Raw genomic sequence first — 26,753 nt, 5'->3', positions numbered from 1 at the left:
CGCAAAGGAAGGAAATCTCTGTGAAAGACTGGACACAACCCCAAAACTACACTTCTGACACAGTCATCTACGTCACCTATTCTAGAATGCATTTGATTGGCAGGTATTATGTTTGCTTTCTATTGCTGGGTAACCAATTCCCTGTTGTTCTGTTTTGTTTTTGTGTTTGTTGTTGTTGTTGTTGTTTTTACCTCTAGACTAGTGTCCTCAATCCTGGCTGCAATTCAAATGACTTGAGGAGCCTATAAATGGTATCGATGACGGCACCCCACCTTAGACCATCTAAATCTGGGCATGTGCCCTGAGCAGCTTTATATTGTTTTAATTACCCCCGCAAATCCGAAATGTAGCCAGGGCTGAAGACTGCTGCTCCGACCTGTAATGTTTAATTGTGTGTTTAGCACAGACATAAGGATGATAATGACAGGGGAGGAAGAAAAGAAGGAAGAGAAACTGAGGTCAAGACACAGTGGCATACGAGAACATCCTGCTTTTTAAAAAGCTAATGCACAAAAGCCTCAAAATTTACAAAAACCGATAAAATGGGGAAGATGGGTAATTTGCATCACAAAAGGACTTTTCAGCGTGTGAAAGGATTTACTGCAGGGCTCCTGAACAGACACCTCCTCCTGCGATGATGAAGTGCTATCTGGAAACCAGAAATGGCTTGAGAGAGTGGGGGGTTGGGTAGGGGCAGAGGTTTCAAACATTAAAATGTTTGGTGCCACTGCGAGGTGATGATTAGCTGAAATGAAAATCAAGAACATCTCAAATTACAGTGTGGAAATGAGAAAGCGTGTCTTCGTCACCTAGATTTGCGATGCCTCTCTCCTCCACATGGCTAGCTGCACCTGTGCGCTCGTGACTATTAAAGAAATAAGCAGCAGAGTACAAGGAGAGTGGAATTCACACATGACATTTACCTTTAGGCCTTAATCCTGACCCCATATATAAGAATGAATTTTCCCTCAAACACCCCAAGAATGGAAATAATTGCTCGTTCTCGGTGGGGAATGGAGTGAGGGTAAGAAATAGGAAAATGCTGCCATTTCAAATCACGGAACCTAAATAGATTGGATATGTCTCCTGTCAAGGACGAATTAATGCCTAAGGCCATTAACATTCTTGTCATTTTGTCAAGCCTTTTCTGACTTCCGATTTCACATTTCAGCAGGATGGGGGCAGAAACAGGCTAATATGAGGCCAGGAATAGCCAGAGACAAAGCGATACTCATATCCCTCCCAAGACTGCAAGATTTAGCAAATGAAACCACAGGATGCCTAATTAAACTTGAATTTCAGATAAACAATGAGAAAGTTCTAGTGTAAGTATATTCTAAGTATTGCATGAGAAAGTCTTATTTTAAAAAATACATATTGTCTATCAAAAATTCAAATTTCACTGGACATCTTGGACCGTTATCTGGCATCCTCTACCTTAATCCCTCTCCAGCTCACACCTAATTGATTCCCTGGTTCCAGAACGGAGGCACGTTATTTGATCGCAGTGACTACACCACGGTAGTCAACTGGGGTTCCCTCAGCATCACGTCATAACAAGAGAAAAGGTTCTGTTTCCCCAAATTCCATGTGTCAAGGTCAGTCACAGCCAACATGAGAGGAACTTCCTCTGGGGCAGCGAATAAGGGGCAGAAGCAAAGTGTGGGCCTCAGCTCAGCCGCCTTACTCCAGAGCCCATATGTGAATGCAGCCAAAAATTCTCTTTATAGGGTAGTCACAGGCATTTCTAGAATCTTCTAGCACTTGCTACTCTCAATTTGCTCTCTTCTGTACATCTTATTCTTGCATGCCCCCATGCCATCAAACAGAGGTAGCCCAGTGGGCCAAATCTCTGTCAACACAACCTCCTTAGGGAGAATGGGTGCAGGTAGAATGGGGAGATTCTCAGGTTCGCATGCCCTCTCTTCTCCACAGAAGAGTCTAGTGTGGCTTGGTGTTGCAGCAGGGTCCTTCTTTGTGACTCTGAAAGCGGGAAAGTCTTCATGTACCTTCGCACAAGTCCCATAAATCTCAAATGTGTGTTTCCCAGCTGCCATAAGGGGATAAGCATGGTGGATTAAAGGGTCAGAACATGTGGAATGCTTAGAAGAGTGCCTGGCACATAGTAGGTGCTCAATAAATGTTGGCCCTTAAGCAGGTGATCAGGGTAGGGGGACTTAAGGAACTAAGTCTGTATTTCCTCTCCCACAAAGCTGCCACCCTGAATGCCCCATGCCAAGTGGCACCATTTTCCCAAAGATTAGCAGAGCAACTACATGCTCCCCTTATTCTCCGCCCAAGGCAGGAAGAGATGAGCTTGTCCATCAATCTGCCATGTTCCAGGATCCTCGCTGAGACCCCTACGACTCCCTTGGGAGATGAGCGGAGGCCAGTGGACCCTGGCTACAAGTGTCAACTCTGCACAGGAGGAAATCTGGAGGGGAAAACGTCACAGAGCAGTGTCTTTCTCTGCAGTGCATGAGAGCTCACTGTGTCTCTTTAAAAACAAAGAGCTAGCTTCTGAGAGCGATCATTTCTTTGGCCGACAATGAGAACTAGCTCTTGCAGTGGATATTTATCCTTTGGAGCAGCCCAGCATCCAAACCATCCCTCCCACTCCATTGACTCATTCATGCAACTTATGTCCAGCAAGGGCTTTGCCATGTGTCAGATGCCACTCTAGGACCTGGCCATGTACACGGGAGACCAAAACCTCTGCTCTCAACGGAACTCAGATTCTAGCGCTTCCTACTTGTTTTCCAAACCACAGATCCCTTTTCTGCATCATTTCACTAGCATGCGTTCTGTTGTTCTGTTTGCCACCAGAAACACAGACCAGTGTACTTCTGCTGGAGAAAAGGAATTGCCTAGATGATATGCATTGGAGTTTTAGGTATATCGTTATGCTCATACCTTCAGATCTGTGATAAAACAGTCCAGAGAAAGAGTATCAACCCAAGTAAGTTTTCTTTTCCTCTAGCACACTTCTCCAGTGAGGAGGTGACAAAGATAAGGAAACAAGTGTCATAAATTATTATTTCTTCTGGGCAAAGGGCGAAGGGGAGAAAGAAAAAGCACGTCCCAGACTGCAATAGTTTGGGCACAAATAAACAGAAACCTGGCCGAGACCCGCTCGGGTATTTTAAGCTCCTCATCCCTCAGTAGTGGATTAGCTTATACAGACTGAGGACGTCATGGTTCTGTGGGGTTCTTCTCCCCTGAAGAACCAAGATTATGCATTTCCCCCTCTGCCAAACACACAAAGAAAGCGCGCCACCAAAAATGGGATATATGCAGTGGGGAAGAGTCAATTTCCTTCCCATCATGGGCCCTCTCAGCAGGTAAATATTGATTACATTTTTCTGGTGCCTCCAGCCATTATTTCTGATACCAGTGCCTGCTGCCAGATATGAATTTCCCCTCATCTCCATGGGACTATCGGGGAGTGAGGAGGAGATTTTCCCTCAAGAGCCCTGGCAGACAGGCACCTTCTAATGACGGGCATTTAATTCCTATCCCCAGTACTGGTGTCCTTGGGAAATGATGGCAAGTGTCCAGCTTGAAGCTCATGCTTCACCTGATGCCACCTGTGATTGAGGAAAACGGAGCGCCAGGCCTGACCCAGAGGTAGGAAGAAAGCCAGAATCTGGCTGACTGTTGGCGAGCGTGCCCGAGTCCTGGCATTCCTGGTTCACGTATGAATTATTGATGCAGCCTCGGGGAGCTGCTGGGCAGCAGAGGAGTCAGTGGTGAGTGACGGCAGGGGTGTCATCCTGGATTTGGCAGGGGCTGGCGATTAACCCTTCGGTCCCGTGCCCAGTGTCACCACCATTGTGGGCGGGCTGGACGGTTCCCACTGTCAAATTCCGCCTTAACCAGAAAGGCCTCGCAGGAAAGGTTCACACACACGGCCCACGGAGGTCCTTCCCTGACGCCAGCGCTGTGGTCACGAGTGGGAGAGAAGAATGGGTGTCGAGAGGCTCTCCACTAAAACCTCCAGCTGCAGAGCCCAAGTGCCTGCCAAGCTCCACATTGGTGGTGAAACTGCACAGAAGTGGCACACCCGGTGGAAGGCACAGCCTTGCCTTTGGTTGAGTTCCCCCGGAAGCAGAGCCTGAGCAAAGGACTTATGTTGTTTATTTGGGAAGCGGTCCCAGGAAACCCCATTCGGGGTTGGGGAAGTGAGGCACGAATGGGAAAGCGGCCAGTTGGAACGTGTGGTCCCAAAGGTGGTGATTCCAGGCCACCGGAGCTCGTGCCATCGGGAACCCCTGCAGTGCACCGTGGGGCACACGCCTCAGGACCGACCCACAACCCGGGGCTGCGAGGCCGTGGCATTTCCCCATCAGCTCTCATCTGCCACTGGGTTACTTCTGGGACATGAACTCCTTGGCATGTCCACAATGAAGCCAGGGGAGGTGGGCGAAGCACTGAGAGCATCTACTATCACACCCCCACCGGCTACCTGGGGATCCTTTGTCAAAGTTCTCTGTGCACATGCTGCCCCCCAAGCGTGGTGCAGCATGGCCAAAAGAAGGCTCCTTTGTTCTGTGGGAAGACACAGGGCCCACGTGAGCTGCTTCAACTTCCTCCCTCAATCTTTCCATCTGTCATATGGAAAAGCAATGACTTCCCCATACACTCACAGGGCTATCACGAATGTGACTGTGTCACCGCACCTCCAGCCTTGCTAAAACCATAGTGACTTCCACTATCTCTAAAGATGAAAACCCAAATCCCTTATGGGGTCCACAGGCCTTGTACGGTCTGTTCTCTCCCCATCCACCTGCCCTCCCCCACTGTCCATTTCCTGAACCTCCTGTCATGTTCCCATGTGATGGCTCCTTTTATGGGTGAAAGTGACCAGGCCACAGGAAGCCCAGACACCAGGTGTGTCTGTGAGGGTGTTTTGGGTGAGATCAGCATTTGAATGGGTGGACTGAATACAGCAGACGGCCCTCCCCAGTGTGGGGGGGCCTCGTCAATCAGTTGAAGGCCTGACTACAACAAAAGGCTGACCCTCCTGTGAGTAAGAGGGAGCTCCTCTGGTCTCACCGCCTGAGCTGGGACATGCCTCTGGACTTGAACTGAAACTCTGGCTCCCCTGCGTTCTCCAGCTTGCTGACTGCGTTCTTGGGACTGGTCAGCCTCCATCATCACATGAGCCCATTCCTTATTATACAAATCTCTTAAAGGGTGACGACAGAGAGAGAGAGAAAGAGAGAGAGAGAGAGAGAGAGAGAGGTGACAGATTAGATACAGGTACAGGTTTGGTATAGGTATCGACTATGGAGTCTGTTTCTCTAGCGAACACACACACACACCCTCATGCACTGCACTCTGTTTGCCTCTTTGAAGGTCCCTCCCTCCCTCCTACGAGCATTCTTGCACACGTGGATTCTTTGCACACATGGACTTGCCATCACCACCACAACCAGCATCACCGTCCTTCACCCACGCCTTGCTAACTCACAGCCATGCTACAGTGCTCAGTGCAAACACTACACTTCAGAGAAGCCTTCCTGGACGGTGTAATTCTGGGGTTAAATTTGCCGTATTCATTGTACGCATCAGTACAATCTCCTCAGAGGACCGAGTAGCAAACGCATCAGAAGCTTAGGAAATGGGCACACTCTTTGACCCAACAGTCTGCACTTAAGAACCTGTTCCAAACAAATGCTTCAGATTCATGCAGAAAGATCAAGGTATGTATTTTTAGAATGGTTATATAGGAAAGGCAAAGGAAGGGGACGAGAGCCTGGATCATGGACCAGGAAAGAAAACACACAAAGTAAATATCTACACTAGGCAATTCGCTTAATACTTCAAATGCCTACAACCACTGGATTATTTTATTGACATGAAAATGGGTACATGATGCATCGCTATTTTAAAAACAGGTCACAGGACAGAATGTTCAGTAGTAGTATATTCTGAAGGTATGTTCAGTAGGATCTCAAATGTACTGTGTATGTGTGAGAGGGAGAGAGGCGGGAGGGGGGAGAGGGGCGAGGGGGAGACAGGGAAAGAGGGAGAGAGGGAGAGAAGGAGAGACGGAGAGAAGGAGAGAGGGAGAAAGGGACAGAGAATGTGTCTGCACATAGGACCACAAAATGTTTGGAACTATTTAAAAGTAGTTTCCTCCCCCTCCCTCCTCTTCCTCCTTTGCTTCTGTGCCACTAAGTTTTCTACATCAAACTTAATACAAGGGCTCAGTTCTGGGGGAAAATGGATGACATACCCAGCCATCCAAACAACTCACCCTTTCCATACTCTGCATTTCTCCCCATGATTGAAAGAAAACAGAATAACTGGGATTGACTACAGAGAAGCACAGCTCCCCGAGTCAGGGAAACTGGCGATCGGCTCTCCCTCTCCCACTTTTCTCCTCTTTGACTCCCACCTTTGCCTGGGTGACCACCCGGCCATCGCCCTTTCCTCTCCCCACACACAACTTCACGTAACTCCAAGTTCCAGTTCAATCAAATCAGAAAGGAAACACAGAAATACCAAGCCCCCGAACTAAGAGGTTCTCCATCCTTCGCACGCATTCATAATCCTTCAAGGTTACAGTTAATGTGAGGTGGCTTCGTCCCATTTCATCTGCTCCCCTCAGAGCTGGCCTGAGCAGTTGCAGTGTTTAAAACAGTCCTGAGTGGTCAGAACCAAAAGGAGATAAGCATATGTTTGTACAAGCTGAAAATTTGTCCTATGTGGAACAGAGTCAAAATAAATCAATAAAAGCAGTCTCTGACAGGTACTGCAGACAGAAACTGTTAATTACTGGTATTACCACTGATATCTATTCATTTGAGACTTGTGTTCAGCAAAGACAATCGCCTGGCCCTGTTATATAACCAAAATCAGGAGAATTTACAGAGAGGGAAAAAAGCATTCTCAGCTCAAATTCAGACAAAGGGATTGAAAGAAAAATGAGACAAGTCACATTTTCTGGGGATTCACTGAGACAAACCAGCTCCAACAAAGAAGAATGGGAACCTACCCAATTTCTCCAAGTATCACCCACCCCTCACACGGTTGTCTTCTCGGAATATAAATTTCAAGTTTGAAAGAGCCCAGATAGAGATGCTTTTAAGAGACGTCTCCACAATCAAAAGGTTTTCTCCTTATCCTAAGGGATTTCTGTTCATAGTTCAGCCCTTTGAAAATATATATAATCAAACCACACAGCTTAATGGTTAAGAGTGAGGATTCTGTCGTCCCAAAGAGTTGGGTTCAAGATCCATTTCTGCCCCGTCACTGGTCAGTGACACTGGCAGGTTATGAAGGTTTCTTGAGTGCCTTTCTTCACAGGTGAAATGAATATAATACAAATGCCTACCGCATGTGATGAGTTAAGTCGAACTATGTGTGAGGTCCTCTATCTGCCCGTGTCTAAGCAGGGAAGAGAAACCACCTGAGTATTCAAAACTGCAGGATTTTAATGCAGGGAATTAGCTGTGCAGGTGACAAAAGACCAAATGCCAAATGGGATAATGAGGTGATCCAACTTCAATGAAATATTTTTAAAAGTCTAGATTGATGAAGAAAAAAGCAATGATGAAAAAATATGAAAATCGTAAATAAAGATAGGTTCCACCCCCAGACGTACGTCACTCAGCCTCCCTTGAATGACGCTAGGCCTGGCCATACTGAAGATGAAAACAGCAGGAATCTGCTACAATCCCAAGGACAAGGGACCGAGGGAGGACAGGTGTTACTGGAGCCAAGGACCAACGCTGGGCCTGTCCAATGGGATCTGGAGCCACAGAGGAGACACTGCAGAGATTCCCACGGGAGACAAGGAGAGGAAGAAACACCACGGCTTAGCCCTTCCACCCGCCTTCCAGTCTCCCATCAGTTGCTCCCACTCTGCTGCTGTGGGAGCCTGGAACCCATGGTCTGCAGAGGGAGAACAAGGGATGGCTCTGAGGCCAGATAGACCCAGGTGGCCCAGAAGCTTCATACAGTTCCTCTCACACCTAACTGCTCAGAAATGGGACGACAGTGTCTCCCTGAGCCCAGTTTCTAGAGGAAAATGGGCTTATGTATTTGCGACTGCCACCAAGATGATGACAAATGGCGGTACCTGGCGATGGATTCTGAAGGGAGGCCAAGTGTAGTCCCCTCTATGTCTTCTCCCCTGCCCTTCTCCACTTCATGGGAGGAAGGTCCTGCATGCAGCCTCCAGGTAAAACGGGTTGTGACAAGGACGAGAACATATGGCCACTCCTACCCTCTCAGGGTTCTCAGTTACCAAGTAAGAACTGCCCCAAACTGAGCCCCCTTTGAGAACCACAGTCAACTGGAGAGACGCGCACGCACAAAGAGCGCGCCGGCAGGGGCTCCTTGTCAGGGCCCTCCAGTCCCAGAGGCAGGTGGGGAGGGGCAGGAGGCGGGAGGGCAGGTCCCTGGTCCAGCTAGAGCAGAATTTCCCATTTGGCAGTTGCTATAGGATCACACAACCAGGGTGGCAAACAAGCGGAGAAGAGAGAAAATCTGGAAAGAGGTGCAATGTGGGCAGCACGGTCAAGTACGTGGGGCTGAGTACAAACGGCTCTGAATCCTGGTTCTGCCCTCAAGCGGAACGAGCGACCTTGGGCACTTGCTGAACCTCGCTCCGCCCCTGTGTATCGGTAGAATGAGGATAATCACGGAGCCTGGCTCAAGAGCTCATGTGGGTCGGATGAAACCGTGGAGGTGAAGCCTCAGAGATCCCTGGTCAGAGCAGCACTCAGGAGTAGCTGGCAGCCGATACTGTCTTTGTTGTTGCTGTTGTTACTCGAGTTGAGCATGAGGACGAAGGTTTCCAGTGCAGGAGGTATTGCAATAATGTACTGACCTCTGGGATATGCAGACTAGCCTGATCTATGGTGGCCCAAGTGCAGCGGAACAGTGGGTTTCACAGGTCGGAAGGATTTCAGTTCCCCTCAGGAAACATCAGTCAGACAGAGATAGAAACGTGGACATGGATGAAGGTGTAGGTATAGGTGCAGGTGTAGGTGTAGGCAGACGTACATGTGGCTATGCTTATATAAAGTGCATACTTTAAAGAATAATGCTAAGTACTACACAAAACGAGCTATAAGCTACAATTACGTGCTACTCTCACACACAGTTATGACCAACTCTGCCTTCAACGTAAGTGTTTACCGGGCAATCACTACGTGCCAGGCACAGCAGTAGGCACTACAGGGGAGGGATGTAAACGAGAACAACACGTAGCTGCTACCCCCGGAAGCCCTGCATCCGACAGAGAAAACAGACATTTACAAAAATAAAAATAGTTCTCCCTAGGGAATGGAATGACCAAGTTCAACTGTGAAGTCTTCCTGGGGAAAGCGGCACTTGAGCTGGGTCTTGTTCAGCAAGCTCATGCGGACAGAGCAATGGAGGACGGGTTCAAAGGGCAGCCAGCCTTTCTTTTTGTGGGGAGGGTGGAGCTGTCTGGCCCTGGAAATATTTTCCTTCCATTTGGGTTAAGAGTATTATCAGACTTTTTCTTTCACCAGGAGGTGGGTGCCTCCAAAGATGTCACTAAATAATGTTTTCAAGGTTCATGGTGTCAGTACTTCATTGCTTTTTTAAGGCTCACAAATATTTCATCATGTGGATGGACCACATTTTATTAACATTTATCCATTCATCAGATGATGTCCATTTTGACTACTCTAAATGACGCTGCTATGAACAAGAGGCTGGCTGTGGGGACCAACTGGGATAAACCGAGTAAAGTTCTCAGCGTCGTGGCGACTGCTGGATGCTGGGGTACAGAGCACGACCCAGTTCCGCTGCATGGGGCAGGCATGCTGACGCATCCCTTAATTAAGTCTGAGAAACACAACCATGGAATTATACTCAAGGCTCAGAGAGCTTCCCTCTCTCAGGGTGTGTCTGAGGCCACGGAAAAGCTGTTCACACACAACCTGGGCTTTCCTGGCTTTCCACTTCTAACCCAGGGTTTCCTGGTAGGACAAGCACATCTCAGGCGCAGGGCACATCCTAGGAGAAATCATGGGGTGCTGAAACAGTATGGAAGGCTTGGGAACGCAGACATTGTTCTATTTCTAAAGGAAAGAGAAGATTCCATGCTTAAATGAATTTTAGACATTTTAGGCTAAACAAACAAGCTGGTTTCTTTATGGGAAGACTCGTAAGAGTCTTTCATCTGCTTGCACGTGCATCGAGTCTCCAAGAGGGACACGTGGGGCACAGTATCTTCCAAACTTACTTGATCACAGAAAGGTTGTTGAAGAGGGTCTTACAAATCTAGTATTCTACGCCTCCTCCAACCACAAACGATTAGTAAATTGTCAGAAAGAACATTTTATGAAATGCTGACCTCCAAAGTGCTGAGATGACTGTGGGTGGATTATTTACTTACTTGAAAAACTGTGTTCTAACAGCAACAGAAATCTAAGACGAAAAATGTCACCAAACTTCAGTGCCATCAAACATTAAATTGCCCCTCTCTAATTCAGGTAGGGAAGCGGCCCTGCACTCCACCACCTCATGAGGTGGATGTCACAGGACACAAAGCAGAAGTCACCAGCAAGTCTTCCTGGCTTTCGTTTTTAAAATGTAACCCTCTGGGAATTTAGAGGTGTTGAAGAGGAGGTTCGAGGCAGGGAGAAGGAGATTCATAGGTGTAGAGAAAGTGTCTTAGCCATGCAAGGAGAGCGTGGGCCTCCTCCAGCCCCAGACTCAAGAATTCCTTGGACGTCAGTGGGAAGAAAAGCCAGCTGTAGTCCCTTCAGCGCACTTGGGCAGCATCAACATCAAGACCCTTGGCAGGTATGCCTGGCTGGCATCTCAGTAGACAGGATGTGTTGGTTATTTAATGCTTCATAACAATTGCCCTAAACATGGTGGCTTAAAAGAGCCAACCTTGAGCCTACTGTGCAAATATAAGAGTAGGGCTCAGGTCGCAGCAGAAGGAACATCAGAGCAAAGGTACAGAGGCTGAGTGAGATACAGTGGTTACTGTGCTTTGTACTTTGAGTCCAGTAAACGTCTGTTTGAACAAATGAAAGAATAAATGAACGACAGCAGTTTTATTGCATTGGTGCATAAGCACGGTACAAATAAAGAGCTTGGGAAAGATTTTTAAAAAATCAGCAAGACATTTATTACATCACAGTTTCCATGGGCCAGGAATCTGGGTGTGGCTGAGCAGGATCCATTGGCTCTGGGTCTGTGACAAGGCTGCAGTCACGGTGTCAGTGTCGTCAGGGCTGAGGTCATCTCAGGGCTCACAGGGGGTGGGGGGAGTGGGGTAGGGGGGTGGGTGGGGTGGGGTGCGGGGATCCATCTCCGGAATCGCTCACTGGCTGTTGGAGGATTGAGTTCCTTATACGCTACTGGACTGAGGGCTTCAGTTCTTCACTGGCTGTTGGCCAGAAGCCACCCTCAGGTCTTTGCTAGCTGGGCCTTTCCATAAGACTGCTCACAGCATGGCAGCTGGCTTTACTACAGTGCATGGGAAGAGGCAGAAAGAACATTCTAGCAAGATGGAAATCACAGTCTTTTGTAACTAAATCTTGGACGTGACATCCCATGACTTTTGCCATATTCTGTTTGTTAGAGCACGTCACTAGGTCCAGTCTACAAATGGGATTACACAGGGGCATGAATACAAGGAAGTGGCTGTGGGAGGTGGGGAGCCCTGAGGGCCGTGGCCGAAGCTGTCTGCCTCGAAGACTGCAACCATCCCTACAGGAAAAGAAGTTAACCAAGGGGAAGACGGTGACAATGGCGATGTGACTGGTGGGCTGTGAGCACAGCTGGCCAAGCACAGATGAGACCTCCCCTCTATCTTGACGCTCCATCAGCTTCTAGAATCCTGGTACAGGTATGGGGAGTTACGGTGAAAGTCCCAAGAATGGCTGGGTTCAAAGGGAGGCATATTTGCAATTTTAATAGGTACTGGCAAATTATCATTCAGAAATGATGTACCAATTTTCATATACAGAATTCACAAGCCTTCCTTCTCGTCTTCCTTTTCTTTTTTTTTAACTGGAAACATGTCATGCAGCTGACTGCTGAATACAGTGGAGTGGAAGTGATGAGAGTAAAATGTTCACGTTCAGTCCAAGCCACTGAAAGATGACTCTGGACATTACCGAACAGCAAAAGGATAGTTCTGGGATTAGATTTAGTGAAGCTCAAGGACGGAGAGAGACTTGTCAAACAGTACATGAAAGTCAGGTTAGGAAAGGTTGAAGAAGAGAAAAAAACTGAAATTGACTAGAGGAAAGAATTCAAGTCCAGTATGGAGAAAAATTCCAACTCTTGAAGCCCAAGCTCATCCAACCGTGGGGTCACTCATCCCTTAATTCACTCATCTGATGACTATTTGGGTCACTTGCTATGGGATAGGTGTTGGGCGGGACACTGAGAATATAACATGGGCTAGACAGGCGTTTAAAAACTGTGGCCCGTGGCCCAAATCTGGCCCATCACGTGATTGTGTAAATAAGTTTTATTAGAACACAGCCACACTCACTAATTTATGAGTCACCTGGGACTATTTTCACACTGCGACAGAAGAGTTAAGTAGCTGTGACAGAGGCTGTATGGTCCGCAAAGCCCAGACTATGTATTATTTAGTCTTACACAGAAAAAGCTTGCCAATCTTCAGGCTAGATAGTGATGGTTCCTGCTCCCATGGAGCTGACCCTCTAGCAGGGAGATGGACGTTAATCAGATAATTTTCTAACTGTAATTCCAAACTGTGAAACGTGTTCTACAAAAGTCCACGATGCTGTGAGAGAACGCAGCATGGGACACCTGTGATGAGGTGGTCAGGGGGTATTTCCTGAGGACGTGGGTTGTTCTTTAGGAACTTGGTGGATGAGAAGGAACCAGCCTGCAAACAACTGGGGAGGAGATTCCAGACAGAGGGGAGAGAACGTGTCAGGAATCCATGTTAGGAAAAACGCGTCTCTCTGAGGAACAAGAGGCAAGTGTGGCTGGAACCTGGCGAGTGTGATGACACTCATCTGCGATCAGAACTTCAGGCCCCCCCAGGCCATGGTCAGGGACCTAGATTTTGCTTCAAGTACAATGTGAAGACGCTGAAGGTTTTTATGATCAGTTTCATGAATCTCAGAGACCACTCTATCTTACTTAATTAGCTGATTGGAAGAGGGCAGAGGGTGGAGAAATGCTTGGTACCCAGGCTCTTTCCTCTCTGCCCTTGATGTAACAATTCAGGCTGTGTGGACAGAAAAGAAACGCCTTGTTGTCTGACTGGTGAGGCATGTCAGGTTAGCCACAGAGGTGAGAAGCCCACAGAAGCTGCCAGAGAAGTGGAGCATTGCAGCCTGGCTCTGGTGGCAGGTTTGACAGGTGTACCCTCGAGTGGAGAAATCACATTGCTTGGCTCACACCGCCCGTGGGAAGGTCTGAATCACGTGCCTGGACCAGGAAATACTCATCAGAGGACTTCTGCAGTGGAGAAAGTGGCTGTTGGTTTTGGAAACTACTAAGGCTGTAACGTTTATCACATATAAATGAACTAAGAGTCGCAGGCAGCTCCTGCTCTCCGTGCTGAGCCCTCATCCTCCAACGCCTGCTGTAATCTTCCCTGCAGTGGCCTCTCACAGCGGCTGGAGCTATCCCAAGTTTGACCTCACAGCTGTCACTGGAATGGTTAGAAAGAACCGGCTGAACAAAAAACCCCAGACCTCTCTCCTGGACATTGAGCAAGGAATTAATTCACCTCTGCCAGACTTTATCTTAATGCCTTTTTAATCTCTGAGAAGAAGCAACAATTTAGTCCTCAGTTTGAAAAACTAACCAACAGTTTTGCTCAGTAGATAGCTGTGTAATCGAATAAGCTTTCAAGATGTCTCCTAGTTTTATGAAAAAGCTAATACTAAAACCACCTAAAATGATGTCACTTTTTTTTTTTTTTTTTTTTTTTTTTTTTTTTTTTTAATCACCTCACTGAACAGGAAAACCAAGGAGCAAGCTGCTTAGGACGAAGTATTATTGGTGAATAATGCAGCCATTGCTGATGTCTTCAAGGTGTGTGATTCTAGAAATGAAGCTGTATATGCCCAAATGCAAACATCTGTTTCCTGTGGGTTATCATGTTTGATCAAATATGCATAATAACTATAAAAAATTTTATGGAAACATTCCTTACAGTTATTTTATAATCAAGAATGATATAAATTTAGCAGTTAATATAATTAATGACCTACAAGGCAATATTATTATCATTAGGGAAAACAAAGAGAAAATGGCCAAACCATTAGTGGACACTTTTTCATTCAGCTCTGGGTTAGAGATCTGGTTTCATCACAGAGAGGATGAAAAAGAAGGGGTGGGGTTGGCAGGCCCTAGAAGCTCAGAGAGGAAGGGCTGCAGGGCTGGTGTTGGGACCCCGTTTCCCCAAAAATAAGATCTAGCTGGACAATCAGCTCCAATGCATCTTTTGGAGCAAAAATTAATATAAGACCTGGTATTGTATTTATTATATGTATGATGTTACATTGTGTTATATTATAAAGACCCAGTTTTATATTATAGTAAAATAAGACCAGGTCTTATATTAACTTTCGCTCCAAAAGACGCATTAGAGCTGATTGTCCAGCTAGGTCTTATTTTCAGGGAAACACGGGAGTATTGAAAGAAGCTGGATATTGGAGCTGGAATGATACTGATAGAAGAAGGGAAACAGAAAGAAACTCTCTTATCCCTCCCTCCTCTAGGGTCTCCTATTAACAGAACCTAACAGGAAGCCACCTGGCGAGGGAGTCTGTGAAATTTGGTTTGCAGAGTCCCAATCTGCATTATATACAGAGTACAGAAGACTTAGGCAATCGATCAGTAACTGGCACAACAATAGCCTTTTGTGTGAATAAAGCATCTTGTTGCAGCAGGAGCCCCTTCAGGCTGGGCTTGTCTCTCTGTCCTTTTGTGTTGACCCCATTCAATTCATTAGCTTCCTTTCTTTCTGGCATAAAATATCCCAAACTCATCTTGTACATTTTATGCCCCAGACCTCAAGTCAGCTATTTCTGCCAAAAGCCTTTTTATCAGGAAATGGTGTTTAGAGACCAAAATCTGGGCATTGTGGGTGTTCATCTAAATCCCTCCTTTTAAGTAGGTATATTTGGCTTCAGTCCATATTGTCTTAAGTTTATCATTGTAACCTATCACCAGTTCAGGAGTTTCGATGGGGAGGGATATTTTCGTTTTTGCTGTCAGTCTTTTGTGGAAAGAGATGATTCCAGGCTATTTTAAATTTATCTCATTGTCGTGCTTGTTTTCACTGGTTTCATGCTTAGTCATCAAGCTTCTGGTTTTTAAACCCCAAGGCATATTCCAAGTTGACAATATGATTTGTAAGTTACTGTCTGCAAAAAGGTATATGAAGAGTGACACTGAAATCAATCAAACAGACAAAAAATAAGTTTTGGTATATTTGTGTTATCAGTTGCTCACTATTGTGTGACTTGGACGTCAGGTGGGTAAACAAAGCATTAAGCAAATTTGTGGCAGGAATCTGAATTGTGCAAGAGCTGTAGTTTTGCTCTGTAATTACATGCTAGAAAAACTGGTTCATAGAGTGAAACCCTCACTAAAAATCTCGGTGCGCTGAGATCTCAGAATCGCTCAGTGACATCCTTGCCCAGGCTGATCCCCTCCTTTGGATTGCCACCAGCCATGTGGAAACCCAGGGACGTCCTCACACTCTTTGCTCACCCTCAAGACCCATTCATTTTAGTGCGTATTCAGATTACTGATTATTCAGATTATTACACCAATAACTGAAAGCACCTAATTATCCCGTTCCTCCCTGCGCATAAAAGTCATATGCTTCATAATTTACAATGTGAAAAACTCCATGAGATTGGTCAGCCTGAAAAAATGATATTTAGGTAATTGTGCTTGGGTATGCCTGTGCAAAAACCTCTCAAATGCTCAGAAATTTGAAAACGTGCTTCCTAAATCTTTGAGTAAAGCGAATGCTTCAGGAAGATGCGCTATACTTCTCTGTGGCTTTAAGAAGCCCCCAAACCTCACTAAGGACTCTATTTTGAGACATATTGGAGGGTGGGGATTCTGAATACTGCTACCTGCCATCGTCTTGGTTCTAATGATAAGGGAACACACGCAAGGAACTAGGTGGAGAAATGGAGTATCATATTTTTTACTAAGACCTATCAAATGCCAAAGTATGGCATTCCCTGGTAAAACCAGGCTGGAGGACATGGCTTGGGTCTGATGTCTTCTGTCGCTTCAATGTCTAGGTCTTGAAGCATCCATTGATCCCATTAGGTGGCAAAGCCGCCTCTCACCTGTCGTGTCAATAGAGGACCATCATCTGCCTTATCGGCTTGAAGTCTTCACAGAAGGGGCCAGAGAGGACCCTGGGGCCTGTTCTGGGGGTGCTGACCTTGAGGAAGCAGAGGGGCATCCTGGCTGTCTTACCTCAGAGCTCTCTGGGGACCACTGCACAAGAGAGAGGGTGGAGCCCCTTTTCTCGCTTGTGAGTGGACGTGAGTCCGTCCACTGGAGAACAGATCCTCAGGGATCTCACCAGTCAGATGACTTCCTCTCACCCTGTGGGGTTGAGCGAAGACAGGATGGAGTGAGAGATTGAAACTAACTCTCTGGGGACCTTGCCACGGGGGTGGACATCTTGGTAGACACTCTTTTCTTCTTTGGAAATCTGAGGTCAGCACGTGGGAATACGGGTTCAGTGTTGCCGGACCTTCTAATTTTTCAAGAGGAGCCAGAAATTACATTTTTTATATAAATTTCCAATTTAGAAATTTTGGCAAGTAATTCAGCTTTAAAAAAAAATGCCGCGCAGACCAAACAGAACATATTTATGTGCTGGAGTTGGCGCAGGACTGACTGGTCAGTTATGACCCTGTGAGCAGCTGAGACAGTAAAGCGTCATTCTTGTTTTCCTGTTTAATCCCTGGTTAGGCTGCTGAAATGAGCCCTGCTGTCAAGGATGAGGCAAAGAAAAAGGGAAGTCCTGAACGTCTGATGTGCTGGTATTCCCTGGCCTCTCTTCTGTCTCCTGCCTGCCCTCGGACCCCACACAGTCTTGGCCTTTTCTCTAGCTCTGCTACTTCCCGCAGCAGCGTCTTCAGTTTTGAGACATGTGGTCCTGGCACCGCAGCCTCAACACACTGACTCTGGCACAAGTTTTCTTTCAGTCTGATTAGCAAATGGAGGAAGCCAGAGCTGCCGTCCTCGACAGATGAGACATGGAGCCCCGTTTTCAGACCACAAAGGCCAGGCCTTCGTCCTGTGTCGGTGCAAATGTCACTGAACAGTCTGCAAGGGCTGGAGCCCAGTGTGTGGGACAGCTGTGGACAGAGCCCATCTTTAGCATGTCACTGCCTCTGGGAGGCTGGCAATGGCCTTGGGATGCTAAGTGCCCTTCCAAGGCTCCTCCTGAAGTCCACCTGACAGTTTGCATCTGGCTCGGAGTGCTTTCTGGGCAGAAAAGCGTCAGACATTCATTCGTCATTGAGCAGACATTTATTGAGTGTCTGCGATTGGCCAGCGACTGTTCCGGCATTGGGCGTTCAGGACCAAACAAGATAAACGTGGTGCCTGCCATCGTGGAGCTTACATTTCAGTGAGGGGGGCAGGGAAGTGAACACACAAAAGCTGGTTTGGCTGCTGCTGGTGCCATCCAGAAACCAAAACAAGGTGATGGAGACCAAACAAAGAGTCTCCTTTGATTGGTGCGGCTGAAGGGTCCTCTAGGGGGATGACACTTGAGCTGATACCTGTATCATATGTACTTTTTAAGTGTCCGGGTATTTGTTTTTATACTATCCTTAGTCCTAGAGTCAGTGAAAAAACAAGCTTATTAAAGTTAATTGTGATGAAGGTCTAGAAATGGCGTGCACCCAGCTATTAACAGCGGTTATCGCCTGGTGGTGGGGTTCGTGTATTCATTTAACTTGAGAAGCACTTACTGACTGCCTGATATGATCCTGGTACCGTACTAAGTCCTGGAAATGCAATTGTGAACAAAAGAGATGACATTATATGGTCACCATGTGAAGAATATTCTGAGGGATAAAAGGGGAGCACCTAATTTGTAATGGTCGGCCAGGTCAGCTTAAACTGAGACTGCGAAATGAGAATGTTGGGGGTGGGGAGTGGGAGAGAATGTTCCAGGTAATGAGGGTAGCATGTGCAAAGGCCCTGGGGCAGGAAAGGATTTGTTATATTTGGGGAATTGAAAGAAGATTTGTTACAATCTTCTTTCTTTGCTTGACCCCTACAAGCAAAGGGGTCAAGAGAGAAAACTGGAGAGATTTTAAGGATCTGGGTCAGGCAAGCCCTGGAGAGGAGTTTGGATTTTTTGTGAAGAGCAATGAGAACCTGTTGAGGGGTTTTAAGTTGGAGAGTGATACGACCGAATGTACGTTTTTGAAAAGATCACTCTTGGTTGTTGATTGGAGAATGGGTCGTTGGGGACAGAGTAGAAGTAAGGAGTCCTGTGAGGAAGCTGTTGCATTCGTTCTGGTGAAGGATGTTGGTAACTGGGACTAGGGCACCAGAACCGATGTGTATGGTCCTGTAAGTTGGTCACTGCACAACTCCAGGGGGTACCAGTCACCTCCACACAATGTCAGCCATGCTTCCTGGAGTTAAGCAGGGGCAGTAATAGCAGCAGAGAGAGGCAGAGAGGAGTGGGTGGGTTTAGAATGTGGTAATAGGTGAGCTTGGGGGAGGGAGAGAGCACACAGGGTGATGCGTAGGGTTCTGAGTTGGATCCACCTCGGGGATGTTGGTGCCGTTCTTAAATGGGGAAACAATTTGAGGGAGAAAAAGCAAACGATATTTCTTAAATTTACTAAGTGCAAGATGTTGGGAGACATCCAAGGAAAGGGTCAAGTAGCTAGTTGGATACATAAGTCTGGAATTCAGAGTGGAAGTCCAGGCTAGACAGAAAGTTTTGGAGTCATCAGGCTAAAGGTGACATTTAACGCCATGGAAGTAGAGAGAGAAGACGAGGTCCTGAGTCTGTGACCTGGAACTTGATAGATAAGAAGAAGAGGAAGAGTTGGGTAGGAAGATGGAGGAGGGGCTGCTGTGAACTTGGAGGAAGTCAAAAGCGTACAGCATCAGAGAAGGAACATGGATGACTTTTGCCCTAAGGAATTATTTTTAATTAAAATAGTAAAAACATACACATGCATTTTTATGTCTTGTGATGCCGGTGCATGTACATTACTGTTTTATGTGTGGGGAGGGTTGAGACGATTTCGCTCCATGAGGTGACCAGTTGCCTGGGTGAGCGGTGGTGGGTGTGAGTGAGATGTGATTCAGGGGTGCCTGGGACCTGACACCCTAAGTTCACTCTCAGGTAACATCAGTACAGCTGAAGTCTGCCTGTGGCAAGGCAGTTCATATGGGGCAGCGTTCTCCCCTGGGGGTATCTGGCAATGTCTGCAGACATTGTCATTCACTACAACCGGGTGGTGGTGGTGGTGGGTGCTACTGGCATCCAGGGGGTGGCAGCCGGGGATACGGCTCTTGTCCTTCAGTGCATGGGACAGGCCCCACCCACCCCCACCCCCACCCCCGCCCCACGAACAGTTGTCCAGCCCCAAATGCCAGTAGGGCTGAGGGTGAGAAGTCCTGTTGTAGCGAGCGCACAGTTAAGTTACTTGTCAAGATTTCATTGTTCCTTTCTGAAAGACCTCCTTGGGGGCAAAGAGAAACCTGCCCAACCAAAGACTTAGCTGCCCCCATTTTCCTAGGGGCATCTCTGCCCAGACGCAGGGAATTGAGTGAGATGATTTCTTGGCTCATGTTTTGCACGTAGGCATCTCCAGACTGACAGAGATGTGATTCATAGAATAATTTTTGTACCGTTAGATATGGAGAGGGCTAGAGATGGAATCTTTGTTTTGGAAGAGAATTAGAAGACAAACGCACCAGTGTTGCATTTTATTTTAATTATTCAGGATTCCCAAAACTGTTACCCTCTCTCTCTCTCAAAAGTGGGGTTATCTTTTATTCTCTTGCAAAATGATTGAATATTCCCCTAACTGATGTAAAAATGGGTTTGGTGCCTGAAGGAAAATAAAGTGTCCAAACTAATCTTGGTCTCATATGTGGATTCAAGGACAATATGGCATTTCTAGGTTGCCCAAAGTTGTTCCTTCATCAGAAGTATGTCTAGGGGTGGAAGGTGAAGGGCAATTAGAGGTGAGAATTAGGTAGAACTCAGAATTTTGGATCCTTAAGATACTTTAGAAATCATCTAATCTGACCTCTTTGCGAGCAGATAACTTTAAAAGAATCACACCTAGCCTCATACTCTCCTCCAACTTCGGAAGACTGAAAACCTTTTTCATTGCGTGAAAAACTTGAACGGTGTTACAAACCTGGCCTGAACTTTCCAGGTCTGCAGGAGGTGAGCGAATAGGTGTTCACAGTGCAGGTAGGGGGAGAAGACCGTGCGACACAAAGGAAGGTTCTCGTGGAGGTTAGTGAAGACCGTGTTAGCATCTGGAGCCACATGACAGTGGAGGGACGGGCACACTGGAGAAGTCTGTTCATCACTGCAGGCCTAATCCTGTAATGATGCATACACATAGTAGGACCAGGAATTCTCTGTTGAAAGAATGACGTTGGGAAGCCGGGGAAAGGCCAACTTGATTGGTTTGTGGGGTGGGGAAGCATGGCGTGGTCATGGAGGACGGCGACGTTACCTTTTCCTGTTCTTTGCCTGGTAATATGATTCAGAGACATAGATAGTGACGGGGGATAGTAATAGAAAATACCAGATGATTTGTACTCAGCTTCATGAAACAGTACCTAAAAAACAGTGGTTTAAATATGGAAAAGTGTATTTTCGTCATGAAATGAAAGTTTGGCGCGATTTAGAAACTCTAGTCCTGGTGAGGGAACTCAGAAATGCTGCCCCAGACCTGGGCTCCTTCTGTCTGTTCTTCACTAAGCATTCTTTGCACACGAGTATATCTTTGTCAACACAGACATAAGATCGCTGTTCTGTGCCCAGGCATTATGCTCTCCTTTCACCAAGAAGAAAGGGAAGGGCAGGAGTTGTTGAGTCTGTTCCAGTTTTATCAGGAAGAGAATCGCTTTTCTTTTTTTTTCCAGCCCCACCCAGTAGACTTCCCCGTACATCTCACTGGCCAGAACTGGGTCACCTGCTCATTCATAACTGAAAGGGAGCCTGGGAAGGATGTTTGTCCACCACCCTGGACAAAACATGTATTCTCGTCGTAAAGAAGGGGTTCTGTTAGCATCGAGGAGCTCGGCACACATCCGTAATTCCGTAACTAAAGGGAGCAAGGACCTTGTTGGGGGACTGGCTTCCTGGTCCTTCCTTAGTGGATCTGAGTCTGTCCGACTTAGCTTGAAATCAGGATGCAGAGAAGCACGGAGCTTCAGTAAAACAACATCTGTTAGTTACCACCTGGGCACTGGGCTTTGGTCTCTGCTGAAGGTCACATTGGGGGTGGGGGGCGTAAGTAAGTCCTCAGGAGTCTGGGTGTTACCAGTGCCGAGTGAGACAAAAATCCATACAGCTGGGGCTGGGAGCCCGTACTTACTGCCGCGTCACATTTGGCCAAAGGAAAATAAACCTGAGCATCACGCTGAGCCCAGTGCAGCAATTCCAGATGGCTGAATTTTTCTAAGTTCTAGAATGCAGCTGACCAAGTTGGAGACATGGTTTGCACACACTGAGCACTCAGTAAATGGTAACTGTGGTTATTATTATTTAATGGGTAACATTGATGGAGAGGGAAACCTGATGCATTGTAGGATGGAATTACATTAGGGTAACTAAGAAGGATATAAAATATGCGTGGTTAGGAGATCGGATAACGTATAATTACAAGTGGGGTGCATGTGGAGAGAGTGGAAGGAAAGAACTGAAGAGGGAGAGGATCCAGGATTCTTCTGAGTGCCGGGAAAGCTTTGGTGCGCGGAGTGGAAGGTGCTGAGCAGGGGCTGACGTGAGCAGCTTTATGTTTTGTGAAGGTCACTCTGTAGTGTTGAAAATAGATGCCAGGGAGGAAGGGTGATGGCAGGGAGGTGGAGGTTGTATCAGTGCTGAGAAATGATGGTGGCTCAGACCACAGTGCTTGTAGTGGAGGAAGTGAGGAGAGGTCCGATTTAGGATATAGAGTTTGAAAGTAGAACAGACAGAAATAACTGATGTATTTTATGTGGGACTTGAGAGAAAGAGGCAGCAGAGATGACTCTTGAACAACTAGAATGGTGGGAGTTGTCATGCACTGAGGGGGGCCAACTGCCAGAGCAGCAGGTGTGGAGCTAAGTGGTGGGTGGGATCAATCGTTTTTGGCCTTGGTTAAATTTGAGGTACCTATGAGACACCCAAGTAGAGAAATTTGAGCCTGAAGTTCAGGATTGAAGTTAAGATGGGGGAATCCCATTTTAAAGACCTTATTGTGGTGAAGGGATTTAGAGCCATGATGCTGGACGGAAATAAGTGTAAACAGAGAAAAGAACAGATCCAGGGCCTGGATCCTGGGAGAGCGAGAGTGAGGAGCGGGGAAAGCAGGGGTGGATCGAGGGATCAGAGTGGAGAAGCAACTGACAGAGAGGATGACAGCTGCGTCAGAGGATCCTGAAAATTTGGTTGCCATGAGAACTGAGAGTTGATCTGGCATTGGCCTTGTGGGGTCACTCGGGGGTCAACAAGAGCAGCTCCATGGGTGTGTAGGACATGACAGCCTGACTGAAGAAGAGAGTTCCAGTGACTTCTAGGTTCTCTGGGAAAGGTCATGACAAGATTTGTTTGCTGTGTAAAGGAGTTTGAACTTCATCGTGAAGGCAGTAGCGTGTTAGCACGAGGAGTGACATGGTCAGATTTGCATTATGGAAACATCACCCTGGCTGTTAGCATGGTAGAGGGGACGTCACCTTGAAAACCGTTGCTGGCTGAGGGTGGCCAGAGCCAGGGCATGGAGATGGAGAGAATAACTTGATTTGAAAGGAATCCAGGAGCTGGAACCTGTAGAACTTGAGGTGGGACGTGGGTTCACATCCTGGCTGTGCCAGTGGTAGCTCTATGACCTTGAGGACATATCCTAACGTCTCCGTGCCTTAGTATTTTCATCTGTGAAATGGAGCTGATAACAGTATCTACTCATAGGCTGTTCCAGGATTAGACGAGATCAGGCCTGTCAGATGCTCAGCACAGTGCCCGGCACAGTGGTGGTGAGAACCGTAAACAACCCTCAGGCATCTGAGATGCGTTCAACCGCTCGCTAAGCATCCTCTTCCCGAGAACTGTACCTCCTCCTTCAGTCACAACAGCTGACCTGTCCCCTCTGAGGAAGGCGGCACTGACCATTTGTAAGAATCTACAGCTCAGGCTTCTCTCATGTTTGCCGGGAAGATGACACGACTCTTATTTAATAGTAGGTGTCATGTAAAGTACACATTATGACTTTATATCATTAGTGAGACCCATGAGGAATCACTTTGGCTAAAAGGATTCACTCAGAAAGAGGTAGATATGATTGGCCGTCCCTGTGATTGACATGCAGTGACAGTTAGGTTTAAGGGGACAAAAATTTTACACACGGGTGGATTTGCATATACCGTGCCTTCAATTTGCCCACACAAATTGGGCACTTAGGTACACAGTTACCCAATTAGTGGGTGTCATTTCCTAATTGCGGGGGCTAATGTGATAATTGAGCCCTCAAATGGCTAAGCACTCACAATTCACTGCCTTTTAGGAAAGGTGGCGCTTTTGAGTTTATTGGTAGAATTAAAAACAACTGACAGCATCCTTTCCCAACTGGATGATGGTATCATTTCAGCACAGGCTGAGGATGGTGTTTAAGAAACTTAAGGAGCTATTGGAGCTACAGTTTCCACATGGAGGTGGCTCATCTTGGCATTCCTTGTTCTGGGATGCACCCCTGGACCATCAAGGAATTTTGTCTGTAGGTGATGAAGTCCTGCCTACTTTGGAATCACCTTAGCCTTGGTGGGATAATAACACTTCTCTCTGGCTTGTGCTAAGTGGGATGCTCCTGCCTCAAAGGCAGGGGTGTTTTCTTTATCCATCTGCCATGCCCTTGTGTATTGCTCCACTGTTTCTGTCGTTCAGATAGACCTAGGGAGTTTTCTAGTTCTGTCCGGCATAAAAGGAACTCCTTGATGGGACCAGGATGTAATATTGAACTTGTAAGTTTGAATATGGCCCAGATCTCAGTTTGGTACCGTGTTTCCCCGGAAATAAGACCTAACCAGAAAAATAAGCCCTAGCATGATTTTTGAGGATGACATCCCCTGAACATAAGCCCTAATGCGTCTTTGGAGCAAAACTTAATATAAGACCTGCTCTTATTTTCAGGGAAGCATGGTAGGAATCCACTGGAGATTCTTGTGGAGTTGGTTGATGAAAGAACCAAGCTCCCTTCCCTCCCTCCCTCCGTCCATCTCTCCCTCCCTCCCTCTTTGTTTGGTAAAAACCACCGGATAAAATTGAGCACAAGACTTAGTAGATACTACACAAAGGAAGATACACAAATGGCCAACAAGCATAAGGAAAAATTCTGAGCATGATTAATCATCAGGTAAGTGCAAATCAAAACCGCAGTGAGATACCACTGTACCCTCTAGAATGATCAGCATCCCAGATGTTGGTGACAGTGTGAGGAAGCTGGAATTCTCTTACATTGTGGTGTGAGTGTAATAAGGTACATCCACTTTGACAAACGGGTGTTTCTTAAGAAGTTAAACATATACCTAGTCTATGATTTGGCAGTTCCATGTCTAGGTTTTACTTGTGAGAAATGACCACATATGTCAACAAAAAGGCACGTACGAGGCTTGTCATAGAAGCTTTATTTATAATAGGACCCAAACTGGGAGTGACGCAAATGTCCATCAAAAGGTGAATAAACAAAATAAGGTATATCCATCTCTGGAATTCTACTCAGCAACAAAAAAGAAATGAACGACTGATCCACGCGACAACACAAAAGTACTGAAGGATTCTATTTCTGTGAAGTTTTAAAACAGGGACAACTAGCCAAATGTGAAAAATCAGAACAGCAGTTGCTTCTGCGGGAGAGGATAGTATTGAAAGGGAGGGACTACAGGATGTTTTATGCAGTGAGAGCAAATGTACTGTGATGGAGGTGTGGGTTACGCGGGTGTATGCAGTTGTCAAAACTGACTCAAATATCAAGACCTTTACTTTTCGTTGTATGCAAATTATACCCCAAGTAAAACAAATACACACAATATGGATTTTTACGGAGCCTATAAAAATGATACATATGAATTATTGAAAAATCTAACACTATCGAGAGATGAGATTAAAAAATATTTCTACATGTACTCGTATACAGGGAGCGCTCCTGACTCAGATTTGAGTTCAAATTTCAGTCCCACTGCTTGTAAGCGGTATGTCCTTGGGAATTGCATTTAAGCTCTCAGAATATCAGTTTCTTTGTATCTAAAATAAGGATAGTAATACCTACCTTATAGGGTTTGAGGGAAGGATTAAATGAGAAAATGTAAAGTGCTTGGAATATAGTAAGCATTCCATTATTTTTTGTATGATTTATCCACTTACTACTATTTATTGAGTGCTAAATATAAGACAGGCATTGGTGATAAAATGGTGAGCAAAACCTAGACACGGTTCTGCCTTCATTTAGAGTCTAGTTATTGAGATGGAAAGTAATCAAATAATCACACAAATTAAAATAAAATTACCTTTGTAATAAATCTAATGAGGAAAATCCAGTGCTGTGAAAACTTATGATGATGAGATCTGACTTTATCTGGGTAGTTACGAAAGGGTTTCCGAAGAAGTGGTGTCGAACTGAGATCCGGAGGATAATTAGGATAATGATATGGGTGAAGGATCATGCAGTTCAGCTGGGAGTTTGAAGACACTAATGAAGACGGCAGAAGATGAGGTGGCAAGGACATGGTTAGCTATATAAAGAATATGCTACAAATGATGAAACAGCATCCTGACACCAGAAGGGTAAAGAAGATGGTGATTTGAAAAGTGAGAAAAGCACACGTTTGTTCTGAATTCCCATGGCCTAAGCAAGATCGTTACCGTGGCTTTCAGTTTTTGCCTCTTTTCTACCAAAGTGCTTTGATTTGTGTACAGATCAAGGTAATATTAGCTGCTGTAACCGAAATTACCTGAAATCTCAGGGGCTTCACCCACTAGAAATTTATTTCTTGCTGATGAAAAGACCTTTGTAAATGGGCAGCCTTCCATGAAATCACTCAGGGACTCAGCCTCCTTCCATCTTGTAGCTCTGCCCTCTTCCTGGGTCTCAGAGTCCTCTCTGTTCTGTTGGTAAAAAAGAGGGTGGGGAAGGCACACTTGCCTGTTACCCACTTTGTATTGGAGGAAATGCACACCACTGCTGCTCACTTTTATTTGGTGAGAACAAGTCATATGACCACACCCATCTGCAAGGGGTGCTGGGATATGTAATCTTTGGATGGGCAGATACTTTCCAGCAGTAATTCTGCACTCTGCACAGGAAGAACCAATCTGTGGTGGTCCGCTAGCCTTTTATGTCACAGTTGACGTCTTTTAGTGAGTGTCACCCTCTCTGCCTCATTTTCCATCCAGTTGGAGCTCACTTCCCTATGGTTTATCCAGAGGCTTGCATGCCTTGAAGAAGTTTTGCCAACTGAAGCAGAAGTGCTGAGTTCTCCAGCCAGACAGGCTCGCCATGGGAACTCTGACGTTCATAAAT

This window comes from Rhinolophus ferrumequinum, assembly GCF_004115265.2.
Source record: "Rhinolophus ferrumequinum isolate MPI-CBG mRhiFer1 chromosome 15 unlocalized genomic scaffold, mRhiFer1_v1.p scaffold_54_arrow_ctg1_1, whole genome shotgun sequence".
Classification (NCBI taxonomy): domain Eukaryota; kingdom Metazoa; phylum Chordata; class Mammalia; order Chiroptera; family Rhinolophidae; genus Rhinolophus; species Rhinolophus ferrumequinum.
Note: the sequence above shows the minus strand (reverse complement) of the source record.